Source organism: Erithacus rubecula (assembly GCF_903797595.1).
Source record: "Erithacus rubecula genome assembly, chromosome: 4".
Classification (NCBI taxonomy): domain Eukaryota; kingdom Metazoa; phylum Chordata; class Aves; order Passeriformes; family Muscicapidae; genus Erithacus; species Erithacus rubecula.
Genome location: NC_136686.1, coordinates 50,490,393 through 50,505,700, shown reverse-complemented (window position 1 = coordinate 50,505,700; position 15,308 = coordinate 50,490,393). Strand labels below are relative to the sequence as shown.

General features: G+C 41.7%; 1 long non-coding RNA gene across 1 annotated transcript; it reads left to right on the top strand.

Moving 5' to 3' along the window:
* The first annotated feature begins 1,414 nt into the window (after positions 1 to 1,414).
* On the top strand, positions 1,415 to 2,440 carry LOC306801606. The gene is made up of 2 exons (XR_013774142.1): positions 1,415 to 1,532; positions 1,565 to 2,440. It is a non-coding gene; the product is annotated as an uncharacterized lncRNA (long non-coding RNA).
* The last annotated feature ends 12,868 nt before the right edge of the window (positions 2,441 to 15,308 follow it).

The window sequence follows — 15,308 nt, the reverse complement described above, 5'->3', positions numbered from 1 at the left end:
CAATGTCCTTCTTGTCCTGGAGAGCAAGGCCTGGACAGAGCACTGTGACTGCAGTCTTGCCAGGGCTGGGCCACGGTGGGAAGTAACATCTCCCTCAATCTGCTGCAGTGCAGCAATCCCTGCCCAGCGGAGCAGGGTGCTGCGGGCTGCCTTTGTGAAAGGATGCATTTCTGGACAATTAATTTGATTGTATCCCAGGTCCTGTGGGCAGTGCTGTAACCCAGCCAGTCAGCCCAGGGGCAGAGGGACCCACAGACAATAATTCCACAACCACTGCAAGGCCTCGCTAGCGCTCACTCTGCCCTCCACTGTCACCACTGATCACTGTGGCTGGCAGTCATTGGAAACACCAGCAGCATGGAAACTACTTCTGTGTCTTTTCAGGAGTGAGACCCTGCCCTGAGTGACCGCACAGGCCGCCCCTGGATACTGCGGTCCTGTCCTGTAATGTCAGAACGCTCAGAACGCTCAGAACGCTCAGAACGCTGCTACTGTTACACAGCCCAAAAGGAACCTCACTCCCGGATGAACACCGGGAGGCGTGAGAGCAGAGAGCAGAGAGCAGAGAGCAGAGAGCAGAGAGCAGAGAGCAGAGAGCAGAGAGGAGAGAGCAGAGAGCAGAGAGCAGAGAGCAGAGAGCAGAGAGCAGAGAGCAGAGAGCAGAGAGCAGAGAGCAGAGAGCGCTTTCTCTTCAGCCGTCCCGGCGGACGGATGGTGCAACCGCCCGGCGCGGCACACGCTCAGCTCCGGCAGGGGGCGCGCGGAGGCCGCGGCTCGGCGGGGCCGCGCTGAGGCGGCTCGGCGGGCAGGGCAGCCCGATACCGGGACCTGGTGTTCCTTTTGCTAGGCAAGAACAGCCGGAATCCCAGGAATGCCATTTCAGATCGTTCCCAGATTGTACTGAGCAAGTCGTCATGGGTTGCAGGACTCGAGGGTCGTCTCGGGGACGAACGGCCGCACGAGTTTTCGCGTTTCGGGGTTTCTGTGTTTGTAGGCGCGGGCAGGCAGCTGACTCAGGAAAGGGGCATTCCACCCAAGGCGTGATGAGCTCCAGCCGCGTCCCGGGGCCCAGAACTGCACGAATCATCATTTGCATACGGGTTTGGCTGTGGGCTTTTTAAATTCCTTGGTGTAAAAGCAAGAAGTGAGTAACAATTTGGTGTCATTTGTACACGCAGTAACAGGCAAAAGAATTGAATGTCCCAACTAGGCACTGGTCAGAATTCTGAATCTAGCCCACCTTCCTGTCCAACACCAAACACCAGTACCGCACTGCTGCAGCCATTCACACCTGTGTGATGTGACTTTCACATCATCTCCCTGTTTGATGCTCCTCATTGTACTGCTTTACCACAGCTTTAATTTCATAGCATGTCTGACAATCCTGAAATATTCCTTGCGTTAGTGGAAAGACCTGTTATCAGCTTGGGATACTAATTCTCGTGTGCAATCTCAACAAATTTCCACAAAAAGAGCTGGAACCGCAGTTCCAACACAGCCAATTCCTGCCGTTTCAGCTGCTGCAGGACCATGTTTGCAGTTTATGGACAAGTCACAAGAGCAGTCTTCCCATTCACAGGTGCCATTTCTGCAGTTCTGCTTGTAAAAGATGGACATAATCTGACTCTGGATGTGTCTCCATTTAGTTATTATCCTATTAAAATAATTATGCCACCATTTTAAAAATCAAGAATTTTTGTCTTATACCTTCACACACATAAAGATCTCCTGCTTCCTAGAGTGGACACAAATAAGCTTTTATTTCATTAGAATCACGTCTTGGTTTTATTAACTGTCCTTTGTATTGCAGTTATAATTTCCATATTCTTGGCAATGTGGGCTCCGATGTTTAAATTTTTCAGACGAGTTCTTGGAATAAACAACATAGCTTTCTGAAACAGCCAAAAATAGCTGTTCTGAGCAGAGCTTTGGAATATGTATGAGAGGCTGGGAGAAGCGGGGGAGACATCTGAGACTGGCCCCCTCTCATATGATATGGGATTTCCAAATGATATGAGCACCTTGTGGTGCATAAGATATTTCAAAATTTCCCCTATGCAGGAAGGTACAGAAAGAAATTGACGCTGAAATGCAAAGAAGAAACTCACAAGTTTACATTCTTTCTGGGTTGGTTATGAAGTTGGCCAGGTAATTTCTAGCCACCATCTAAACTAAAAACTTTAAAACAGAGTTCCACTGCCACTTAAATTCCTGTACATGAGCTAAGACAGCCACAGTGAAAGTTAATCCTCAGTTCATGTGAGCCCAGCGAAGAAGTCCATTCTATATTGGACAGACAACAGAGCAATGCTACAAAGCCTTTACCATGGAAAAATTACTGGTCAATAGCTTCTGTGAAGGGGATTATCTTCCGTAATTTGCAATGGAAAAAATGGAGTTGAGAAGCTGTTTCATGCATGAAATGTATCTTTTTGCTCTTCTTGTTGCATTACTTTCTTTCAAACTCTTGGTCATATAAAATATCAACAATTTGACTTGCCCTCCATTCAGGTGTTGTATCACAGGTGAGAATGGCTTTACTTATCCACTGGAAACTGGCTTAGGAAAAAGGAATTTCAGAGTTATTCTAGAAAATCCATCTCTTCATTTTCAGACATGACCTGCAAAATATTCTTCAAGAACACAAGGCAACAGGGTGATGGCTGTTGTGGTTGTCTGAGGTGAGTCACTGTTCTGCTTCCACCCCGACAGGGGAGAAACTTGGACTTATCCTGGCACTGGTGTGTTCTGGGGTGGTAATTTGCCTCTGGGGATATTTGTGACGTATTTTGTTTCTCTCCTCCCATGTTCCCTTTTTTCACACTCATTTGTACTGTACATTCCTTATGACTGAGAAAAAACTTTTTTTCAAAGCCTATAGACTTTGGTTTATTGTACTCAATTTAATTTAATTTTCTGACCATTCTGCATGAAAGTGCTGAACAGTGTGTACCTGTGCTTATTTATGAGGAACTCCTGGGTTTGAGCTTGGACCAGTGACTGAGTCATGTCTTTCTGCCAGTCAGTCCCTGGCAGAAAAGTTCCATGAGTGATAATACCAGAGCTACCATCACACTGGGCTGTAAGACAGCAATGAGATGGTAAGAGGAAAGCAAGTTTAGAAGTGAGAATTAATTTTAACATGTGTGGAACTGTGCAAGAACTTTTGGCATATGCATGTTACTCATACCTGGTCTGTTTGCTGTCCATACCCAAGAGACACCAGTGTGACTATTTAGCTGTCTGTGCCTGCCTGTATCAGCTCACAGAGGTCATGCACTCTGTGGGGGTTCAAGCTTCGTGATGGGGGCACAAAGAACGCCCTGTGCCTGCAACATCTCAGTTCCCTCGCAGAAGAAAAAAAGGCTTATAAGAGCAGGCAGCACAGTCTAAAAACTCCAGTACTGTAACAGAAGTTACCTAATTCTCAAAAGAGAAGCCCTTTGAGGGATTTTCTCTTGTGGGCAACACCAAACTCATAATATGCAGAACTAAAGGAGAACAGTAAGTGTGGGAGTGTTTTGCCAGCTATTAAATTCAGACGCTTCTGTAAATGAAAGTGTCTTCAGAGATTTAGATTTTCTTTTTCAAATGTCTTTTTTTCACTGGCACTGCTGTGACATCCCTGATGCTCTGTTTTGTTGCATACAAAAAAAAGGTGTAAATATGGCAAAATCAACAGAAAATGGCCATTAAAAATGCAAAAAATATATTTACAACTAGATTTACAACTTAGATTTACAACTTAGTCCATTTTGACTATCATATAAGAGTTCTTTATGCAGCCTAAGATCCCTTTGGAGAGTTTCTAAATAGTTGGAGATTAGCATTGGAGCTTGGCATGCCCTCTGCCTTCATCATGGCCAATAGCAACACGCACAATGAGAGCCAAAAAATAAATTCCAACAGTCAAAACATGAGATACATGAATTTGATTACACTATTCCTATATGGGGAAAACTAGTTCTGGGGAAAAACATATATATATATATATTTTTTTTTTTTTTTTTTTTTTTTTTAGGTTTCCCATTCTCTTTCAACAGAGTGGATTTTTAAGAAATATCTTGTCCAGTTAGTCAGGATCTGCTATCATAGCATGATGCCATTTAGGAGCAGGCTGCTTCAGTGCTTCTTAAATCTCTAGATAGTAGTCAAAGAGTTGCAATATGTCACAAAGTATTAGATAATGTCTTTCAGAGATAAAAAGCTCTTTGTAAGCTGGTTAGTTCTGCCTATCAAGGTTTTGCTGATGACAGTTAAGGTAGCAAAGGTTAGTAGAGAAGGGATTTTCATTTATCACAGCAGCCATCTAGCTGTAGGCAGATGGGTGATGGAGTGCTCTTCCTCCTGCCTCTGTTCTGGGACAACAGAATAGGGTACAGAAAGTTTGGGTTGGGTGGAGGGACGGGCTTACCCTCTGATTTTCTAAGAAGCTGTAGCAATCAGCAGCTGAGACCAAGGTTACAGAGATTCCTCCATTGCCCAGGAGGAATGCATGTCCAGGAGACATTGGCAAGGCATTACTAACTCCAAGATCTTCAGACATGAAAACATTTACATTTCTTCTTGGTGAGTCCTGCAAACAAGTCAAACCTAGACCAAGTACAAAGAAAATCCTTGTTGTCCAGAATCTATGACTGTTCAGCGTTTAAAGATGTGCCTGATTAAGTTATCCACCAGGCTGTTCTAATAACTGCAGCACAGAGTGATCTGATGCCACATGCATGAGTTCAAAAGATTCATTACCTCCTGGCATTCAGTTTTTCTGTTTTTCCCTTCACTGTTATTGTCTATCATTACTGACACTGATTAACTTGAGAGATGCTACAGAGATCATTCACAGACTTTCTGAGCTGCTTCAGACTCGGTGCTGGAGGAGTTTGCAAAGAGTGACTGTGTCTTGGGCAATGTGGGCAGTACATTTACCCAAGTATGAAAAAATATAAAATGGAAATTAAATATGTTTTGTGCCTGCCTCTGGGTCATTTTGTGTCTCAATCTGAAGTTAATATTGGCAAAGGATTTCATTCAAAAAAGGCTTGTTTCTGCTCATTAAAATTACCTAGAATTATATCATTAGCTCAGTCTGTGTGGTTAAGTTACATTCAGAAACTGAACCTTGTTCACTTTCCAAACAGTGCCTGTTTTCTTCCAGTGGCTCTAATAAGAGAGCAGACAACCAGATCAGTAGTCTCTAGATGTCTATACCTGGTCAGATGGAACCCATGATCAGCAAAATTATTGGACCAGCTACTAGATTAGAGGCTTCTCACTTCGTACATTTTGCATTGTGAATGCATGGGGATTTTTTGAGAACTCTGCATAGTTACACACTACTTCATTATGCTGGGTGTATGATGGGAGGGGAAGACCTGAAAATGAATCATTTGAGCTCACTTCAGTAACCCAAACTGGATTTTTTTGATTGTGGTCTATGATAACATTTCATTTAGATGTTAAAAACAGCAGGAAAACGTTGAGATTTTTAATTAAACTTTTGAGGGAACAGCCTGTTTCCTTGGAGAACTACATGCTCATGTTTTTTCTTCATGTGTAATAAAAACAATATTGAAATGTTGGAACTTTGCTTGGGATTGAAGCTGGGCTCTGTTTAGCAGCACTAAAATCATATTGAATTCAGCCAATTAGGTCACCAAGTTACAAAAGGACATTGCAGCAAAGGAGAACCTACCATATTTAAACAGCTTTATTGTGTTTTTCTTTCACATTTGTGTAGCAAACCATGATGTTGATTACAATGAAATACTGGCCACAGCAGGATGACTGCGGTATGTTTTCTGACCATGCAAATGAATGGGACAGCCTGGCTTGCTTACAGCAGCACAGCTGGATCCTTTCCACAGCATGGTCTTCACTATACCTTGTATTGCAGCCAGTCTCTGACCTCGTGTTGTCCCTCAAACCACTCCTGGCCACCTCCTGAAGCAGTGCACACCCAACACTACGACTGATGCATGTTACTGCTCAAGCTGATGCCTTGGTGCTGTTTAGCTTGCTTGCAGTTTGCTTTTAGTTCACTACAGCTGAGTAAAAGCCTCTAAGCAGTGTAGACTGGCTTGTGGCCACACCAGTAAAGGTTAGGTCCCTTCAGAGGAAATAACCTTGTGCCTCAGTAATACCTTGGTGCCTCTAAAATGCTGCTAATACGTGATCTGCTGCTTTCAGCTGTAAGTGTTCAAAATAAGCTAAGGGGCATTTTTCAGTCCATCAGGGTGTTCTGATAGCAACAGATGTAGTGTGTGTACTGCATGCCCAGGGATACACTGCAGCAATGAGTATAGGACAAAAGTGCTTATGTATTGTGGAATGACTGTAGAGGGGAAGAGAGACAGGATAGTTCTATATATTTTAGGGAAAAGAGCCTGGAGGGAACTGTTCCCAGAGCTATGCCTGGACTTTGTCCTTGCTAAAGCCAATAGGAAAGAGACAAACCAGAGCCATGCAATGAAGCTACAGCTAAACAGACTGAATATTCAAAGTCACTCTCCCTTGCCTTTGTGCATTTAGTAGCAGTAGTGCCCTTATATTGTAATAAAATGTTTAACAATGGTTCATCATTGGCTTTGGAAGCTCCTCTTAGATTAGAGAACTGGAATCTAGTCAAACCATGCTTAGCTCCTAAATTGTCTAAAACCAAAACGTTCCGATGTGAAAATTTTGCTTTTAATTTTAGGACAACTGAGCTTAATGGGAATGTGCAGTTTCCACACAAAGAATAACACAAACATTTGCCCATCCAAACTGGAACATTTTTGGGTGTGGTTTGTGGCCAAGCTTTGAAGCAGCACCTTGTTTCATGGTAAAAGTCGAAGTGACACTCTCATCTGTTTGCAGAGATATAATTGTATTACAGTGGTGCCCAGTGAAGAGTTCTCTTTAATAAAAGAGTCATAAATGTCTATTTTCAAAAGGCCTTATCTGAACTACAAAATTTATCTTCAGGCATGAGCTGTAAAATAAGGCTGTGGCACTCAAGCATGATTTTATCTCTTGGCAGCACTGTAGACAGTATATTTAAAGTTGAATTTGTTTGCCCTGATTCAGTCCTTTTTGGTAACTTGAGGGATGCCACAAATTATAACACATTTTGATATTGCTAGATTTTTTAACAGATTTCATAAAAATCCAAAGGCTGGTTTTATGCCTGTAATTTTTATGGACCAATAAATCTTGGGAAGAAGTAGTTTATCACAGCCAAATTCCAGCTCTTGCAAGCACATAGTTTTTATTGTCTTTGTAAAAATATTAATTACTATAACTAAGATTCTGTACAAAAACTTGTAGATACAGGTTTTTCATACTGGAAGACACCCTGAGGAATCATAGTGGGTTTTTTTTTTTACATTTTTATGTTTAGAGACTCACTGGGGACTCCTCACAGAGAACTATGGTTCAGAGCAATAGCAATAAACAATTTAATAAATGTGAAATCATTTCAGATCTGTGTGGTATCATCTTATGTCAGTTAAGCCAACTTTATGTCCAGAAAGCCAGCTGTATCCTGGGCTACATCAAAAGCAGTGTGGCCAACAGGTTGAGGGAGGAGATCCTACCCCTCTGGTCCACTCTGGTGAGATCTCGTGTGCAGTGCTGCATCCAGCTCTGGAGGGATATTGACCTGTTGGAGCGAATCCAGAGGAGGCAACCACAATGGTTAGATGGCCAGAACACTTCTCTTATGAGAAAAGCCTGGGAGAACCGGGGTTGTTCAGCCTGGAAAAGGTTTCAGTGACTTAATTGTGTCCTTCCAGTAACTGAAGGGAGCCTATAAAAAAATGGAGAGGGACTTTTTACAAGAGCATGTGGTAACAGGACAAGGGGGAATGGCCTCAAACTGAAAGAGAGTAGGATGAGACTAGATACTGGGGAGAAATTCTTTACTGTGAAGGTGGTGAGGCACTGGAACAGGTTGCGCAGAGAAATTGTGGATGCCCCATCCCTGAAAGTGTTCAAGACCAGATTGGATGAAGGGGTAAGCAACGTGGTCTAGTGAAATGTGTCTTGTCCAAACTAGATGACCTTTAGAGTCTCTTCCAACTCAAACCATTTTATGATTCTGTGATTCTGCAAAAGTTCTTTTTTCCATGCATAGCAGCACCTAGCCACTTTGCTGGGCTGGGAGGGGGTGGGGCAGGACCCTACCTGCCAGGCCAGGCACAAGCAGATATTCATGTCCAGGAACAAGTCTCTGTTTCCCCAGACCAAACAGCTGCATCAGCAGCCTACCTCCAAAATTGCCAGTGTACTAATTCATCACTAATTCATCATTCTTTTATGCATCACCCAAAAACCTTATCTAATCCTTAGCCCTCCTAATGCCTGCTCCACTCAGAACCACAGGCACTGCCTCCCATCTGTCATCAGGTGTCTCAATGCCCAGCCCCATGTGGAGTTCCTCACTGCAATTCCATTACCTGCTGGCAGATCTGTGCTGCTCATCTGCAAAGCCATGTGATTGCTAGCTCCAGAGCCACAGGGCTGCAGAGCCATGAGTTGCTGTGCAGCAAGGCCACCCCAGCAGATCCATGGGCCATGCCTTGGCCGTGGGCACTGCACTCTGCAGGCTCAGGTTTCCTTTTCACTCGGTTTGGTGAAGAGAGCGAGCACCAGAAATAAACTAAAAGAAGCTTCAAGAGGTGCAATGACCTGATGATATAACCAGAAACTAGCTTGGGAAAGTTCATACTAGGAGTTAGGTAACACATAAGTACTTTGGTTTCTAGGAAGAATGGAAATTGAAAAAATATTGTGATTAATGTAGAATGACGAGTCACCCTAACAAGGTCATTAGTCAAATCATCTACACTACTGAAAAGGAATTGCATCTAAGCATTTTTTAAAAGCTAATAAGAAGGGAAAGCAAGATTAGGATGTAGCTCTGCTGGCATGGAAACAACCATAAGTTACAGGAAATGGAATATGAGAGGGCGTATGGATAAAAACAAGTTTCAATACTTGATCATTATATTATATAGATAACAAGCATGCTAACAAATAGCTTAACTTCACTTCTCCCTCAATGCCATAATCCACGTACAGGCACACATAACAACAATACCACTGTGTCTCTGTAACTCAGTTTTATCACCCCTGAGTCCACATTTAAAAAAAAAAAAAAAAAAAAAGCCAGTTTGTTGGTGTTGCCATATTACCACTAAACCACGTCCATGGTGAAAGAAAACAAGTGGAGATATTAGGCTTCTGTGGGAGAAGGAAGAATTTCTATAAATGATCTTGTCATTTTGTGTGAAGATGCAGCTGCAGAAAGCACCTCCTTGCTGGAATTAGCTACAGAGAGAGAGGAACACAGCTTACATTCAGCATGCCAAAAAAGGAGCAGCTGCCTTAGGACACCCCTTAAAAAGCTTTTGGGCAGCACGTGTCAGGTATTGCCAGAAGGGAATGTTCATAGGGTGACAGACTGGTGATACCTACACTCCAATTCCCAGACCTGTTCCTGAAGTAAAATCCCATGTGCTTCACTGTCACTTCTATCTAGCATTCTATCTTCTAGCAGGTTGTACGTAGGTCTTAAAAATCCTGGCAATTTTAATGAATTTGCCTTATCCTCTATTTTTACTTCACAGTCCCCAGAGAACTTTTGACTGCCTGCATCTGCACAGAAATTTTTAAATTTCTTCTGCTGCTTAGCTGTGTTTTCTTCTGCTTGAAAAAAGAAGCTCATAATAAACTTACTCTTTCCTACTTAACTCCTTAACTTTACTACTTAATTTAAGAAATTACATTAAGGGACACAGTTCTTTAGTAGATACTAGCTATCTTTTTGTCTCAGAGGACTCTTGACAAGAACAACTGATCAAAAATACACCCCAAATGAGTTTTTAAAGAGGGAAAAAATTCAGTTTTCCCATTCTATATTGGATTTCAATTGTATGTTGTAAATGTGATCAAAACTCTCATGATTCAAAAGCTGGAAAAAACTTACTGTCCTTTCCAGTTTAGCATAAATTTGTCACTGATATTTCGGATAGATCTAATCAGAATGATGTATTCAGAGGTAATTATTTTTCCAAAGAGTCATCACACCGTACATTAGCCAACATTTTAATACCTGGGACTAATTAATTCAGCCTACACATGAAAGCTGAGAAGTTTACCCAAAAGAGGAAATAGACATTTCTTATCACTCTTGACTTGCTTACATTCCTGTGGCTTACTGCATATCAGGAATAAATTCCTGGTAAGTATTTCTATAATTCATATTGGTGTGACATCATCCAAAAATCTGGCAGGAGCTGGCCAGCAAAAGGGCAAACATCCACAGCAAATGGAGCAGATCTGCCTGTAATCAATCACACTCTCAACTTGCATACTTAATATGCCTCATTGAAAGTGGAAATGGTGCTTCATTCCTGCAACTGGGCTCTCCCAGAGGAGAGGAGCGATTATAAACCACACTGCTTGGAGTGTGTTCACCATGACTGTCCTCATATGCCCAGATCCTCGAGACAGCTGGAGCTCTGTGGAAAATGGAACTATTACAGTGTCTTCTGGCTGCTGAAGTTTAAAAGCAGGAACGCCATATGTGATGCTCTGGCATACCCCAAACATCCACTTCAAAATCCCAGCAGTGTAAAATGTGTGTGGATAACCATCAGCTGAACCACTGCAAAGCCTTCCACCTATCTTCTGCAGAAAGCACCCAATGGGAAGGGATAGTTTCCAATAGCAAGATACAGGCTAGATAAAGCTACACTTCAAGCCTCCCCTTCTCCTTACAGATGTTCCAAATACCCAGGGAGTGTGTATACAATATTGCTTTTCCTTCTCTGAAGGTTCCTCATCTTGCTCCCTTCATGGGATAGCATTAAGAAAAATTAAATCTGTGGAGGTCTTTAATGTTTGGGTGTTTTTTAATTTAATGTCATTTGTCTTGCAATTTGAGCAGCTGGCAACTGACTAAGAACATGATGGGTTAGCATGGGAAAAGAAAAAACAGTGACTCAGACCCTCCAGACTGACCTGTGCCCTCCATAGGACAAGTGACTTTTGTTCAGTTCTACAACAAACCAGTAAAGGTCATTCAGATGAGCAAACCTGAGCAATTCAGTCCATTGGGGAGCCCAGAAATATCCCAGCCTGCAAAGGCCATAATTTGGTGTTATCTATGCAAATTTAAAGGGGTTTTCCCACATGAAATAACCCATAACCAGCAAAGAAGAGGAAGTCACGCTTCCTCACACAGCCACATGAAAGAAGATTGACAGTAATGGCATTTGCTGCATTGTGGTAGTTTCTCCCTTTGTCACTGTGTTGCTCTGTAGTTGTGTCAGCAGTTCCCAGCACTGGCTGGCTTGGTCTTATCATGACAGTCTTACTGGAAACTGTTGTTCCCACTGTTATTCTTCACAGAATTCATCATTTTTTTTTTAATTGCACCAGTTATCATTGCACTAAGAAGTGCTTGTCGAGTGGAAATTCCCAACTTTGAACAAATTTACACAGATTACAGTCTGTAGTGTATTTGCCTAGATTTCTTACAGGAAACTGGGAACAGGTTGTGCTTTTACAATTACCTGGTTTACTTTCCCTGAGTTACCATCCTCTGAAAATGAAAAGAAGCTGTGTTGTAACTGGAAAGGATAACCAGTTTTATAATGAGTTGTTTGTCATCTGATAAGCTTGGTTATTGCTGTTTCTGTACTGAGGCTTAGCTATCCAACATTGCATGCAACCATCAGAGCCAAGAAAGTAACATCATTATCTGGACACTGCAATCAGCTGCAATGGCACAGCCACCATGGCACAGGCATTGATTCCACGAATTTTCCCACTGAATTCTCTGTCATCATTCTCTTGTTCATATTATCTGCTTAAAAGAGTACCTGGAATTCACCTTTAAGCTTTCTCTTCAGCAATCAGCTAAAGCTAAAAAAAAAAAAATAAAATTCTGGAATGAGAATTTACATTGAAATGGTTGTCATTGATAGTGAAGATCCAGTTAAAAATCAGTCCATGAATTCAGCCTGAAGGCAAAAAAAGTTTAAGAACTGGAACAATTTTAAGGGAGGTCTAGAAAAAAAAAAATTAGGAAAGAGATAATGAAAGAGATAAGAAAATATGATTGATTACAGCTTTTAGATTTTTACCTAAAAGGGCAGCAATTCTGACAAGTCAATAAATTTAAATTCACCTGAAAGACAAATACTGATACTATATACCTTTTCCTACCCAATGACAGATTATGTCTCACCACATAAACAGTTGGAGGTTGCAAATTACTAAAGTAAAGCAGATAACAAATTACTAAAGTAAAATGGCTGAGATAAGAAGAAAACACAAAACCTACATCTGAAGCCAGTTTTTCAGCACAAGGAACAAGTAGGGGAAAATAAATATTTTTATATCTCTGGGAAAACCGAGTTGGAAAGAGAGTGTATCATCACAGTGCAATAAAGCAATATTATGTATATGAGCTTTTTTGTTGTTTTTTTTTTTTTTTTAACTAAATGAAAACTAAGAGAAAAGAAGGGCTAGTGAGAATGCAGAGCTGGAAGCCAATCTTGGATCTGCATGGCTGGAACCAAGGATGCTATAAACAGACAGAGATAATTCTTTATGCAATAATGGGAGGCATATTAAGATTAACTAATAAGTAATACTTCTGTAATATCAGAAGGCAGGCTTCACAGTCAAGCAATTTCCTCTCCTTAGAAACTGTGTCTTATTATGTGCATGTGTGGTCCCTGATGACTTGGCTCTGCAATCCATATCTCAGTCATAACCTCATAAGAAGAGATAATTTGACAGCAGATATATCCTTTATATATTGTTTCAAAAGGTACTACATTAGTCATATGTTGCACATTCCTCTCATATATATCCTTTCAACCTTCTTTTTTTTCCCTTTGCATCTAAGTGGAATTGAGATTTTTATAGGGAAAAAAATTTGCAAACTCACATTTGCTTCCCATGCTTGCCTTTGCAAAGTGGAAGGACCTCCTGCAAGGTCTCATGCTGCTGTATTAGCAAATAAAGTTAGTCAGAAGCCAAGAGTGAGAGATTTGTGAGGTAAAAAAATGTCAGCGCTTGCTGTTCTGACTGTGGTTAAACATTCAGTTTGAAAAAAGATTGTTGGAGCCCTGAAGCTGAAACAGAAGCATCATGGAAAGGAAACTGCTGTGGATAGAGGTGGGTGGGAAACAGATGTCTGAAGAGATGTGAGAAACAAAAGGGATATGAAAAAGTTGCTTAGCTGCCTTGTCAAAAAAAAAATTAGGGAACTGTGGATTTCAAGCTTTGCAAAAACCTCTGTGACAATTCACAGCCTTGTGCCCATTTTTCCTCTGAAAGCTGTACATGGAGTGATGCTAGGGAAATCAGAAGAGCCAAATATATGGAAAGTGCCAGAAAGCCTCCAGCCATCATGGCAAAGCTACCACTGCTTTTCATTCTGAGGAACAAATACCATGAAACAACAGACTATAACAGATTAATCTGTAATTGGCTTTCATTTTCTTTTATGAACCCACATTTCTTTTCCTGTGAAGCAGCAGGGAGGTCACCCCCAGAGTAATCCTTGCACCTCAGGATGAGCAGCTCTCCTCTGGAATGAGCAGCAGCCAAGACAGAGCCACACCTGGGCCTGCCCCCTGTGCCTCATCTGTTAACCAACATTGCATGTGCATGTGAGTGTTTCATGAAATGCATGTTAGGACAGGAAGGCAGAACATTCCATCTACCTATTATATGTATCTTTTCCAAATAAATGCTTCAGAGATGTTTTCCTGGCACACGGCTGGTTCTCTCAATGTACAGTCTGGCTCACTCCAGGTTTTGAAGTCTATTTCCAGCACACTTGGCCACACTGTTGCATTCCCCACTTGCCCCAGAGCTGCAGTGCTGCCTTTGCAAATATCCCAGCACAGCCATGTGCTCTGGGGACAGTTCTTAGGCTCTGACCAAGGAGTCCTGCTCCTTCCCATGAGTTACCCAGACACCAGCCAAAGGCAGCTCAAAGACACATCAGACTTGGGGTGCTGATCATCACAAGTTGGAACTAAAGTTCAGTTTCACCAGTCCCCAGACAGGGATTCCAACCTTGTTTGTTCTCCTCACCATACCTCAAGAAGACCCTGCTTTGCATTTATTATTGCACAGTTGGATGAGAGTCCATCTTTCCTCTCTTCTTTTCTCTCAGATCCAATAGGTAATTTGCATAATTCCCAAACTGTGGAGAGAGAGCAGTATAAAAAGTCAACAGCAGACCTCAGACACATGCTGACATTGGCAATCACTTGGTTTCACCTCCTACTGACTAATCTTCTGGATAAGGTAATTTCCAAACCATCACATCGTAGCCTTCAGCTCTCCAGTGCACAAAGAGAGGGAAGGCCTCTGTTTCCTCTTTGCTTTGTCACTTTTAAGAGAAAGAGAAGCTGAATTGTTGCTGAGGAGTCTTGTCAGGCTTTGAAAACACAGAGCAACAGCATCCAGAAGGTTTTCCAAATGGGGTGACCGAAAAATCTAAGATTTGTCAGGAATGCCAATGAATGAATAAATAAATTAAACAAACAAGCATCTAACTAAGTGTCCTGGATCTTGTGTGGAGAATTTTGTGATGCAGTTTCAGAGGAACCATGCAATTGTGGAAGTACTTTTCAACACAGGTTGAAATTTCCCCATCAGGAGCCCAAATTCAGCAATACTCGAGCCTAGACCCAATGGGTAGTCTATTCTTTCCTTGCCAGTCATTATGTTATAAAAGCTGTGTTGTTTTTCACAATTGATCAAATTATTGCTAAACCTACGCAGCTATTAAGAAACACTTGATAAAGATCACAGCTGAGAAGGTGAAGGAGAAAGACTAATCCAAAGCAAACACTACTTTGCATAAATTAAGAGATTAATGCAGGGAGATGTATCATTCACTGCAGTGCACTTCCCTTTGGACCACTTCCCTTTGGAGCACTCCATGACTAATTGCAAGTAAGTGCAATGCTATTCCACAGTTTTCACTTTTGTCCCCAGCTGTGCTATTAACAATCTGTCTGAAGACAATGATGTCTCTAGTGAGAAAAATATGAAGATGAAATAAAGGGCATGGAAAACGTATCCAGCAGTTAAAGAAGAAATACTGATGTACATTTTTACTGTTGCAGAGGAAGCACATGTTGGTTTCTCAACTGTTCAACACGCTTGTAAAATATCCAGCTGATAGTATTTGCCAATGAGCCTAAGGTATTCAAGCTGAACATGAAAAATTACAAATGGGTTTTGCAACAGTGAGCAGCTGATGATAAAATGGTAGGTGGCTCACAATGCTG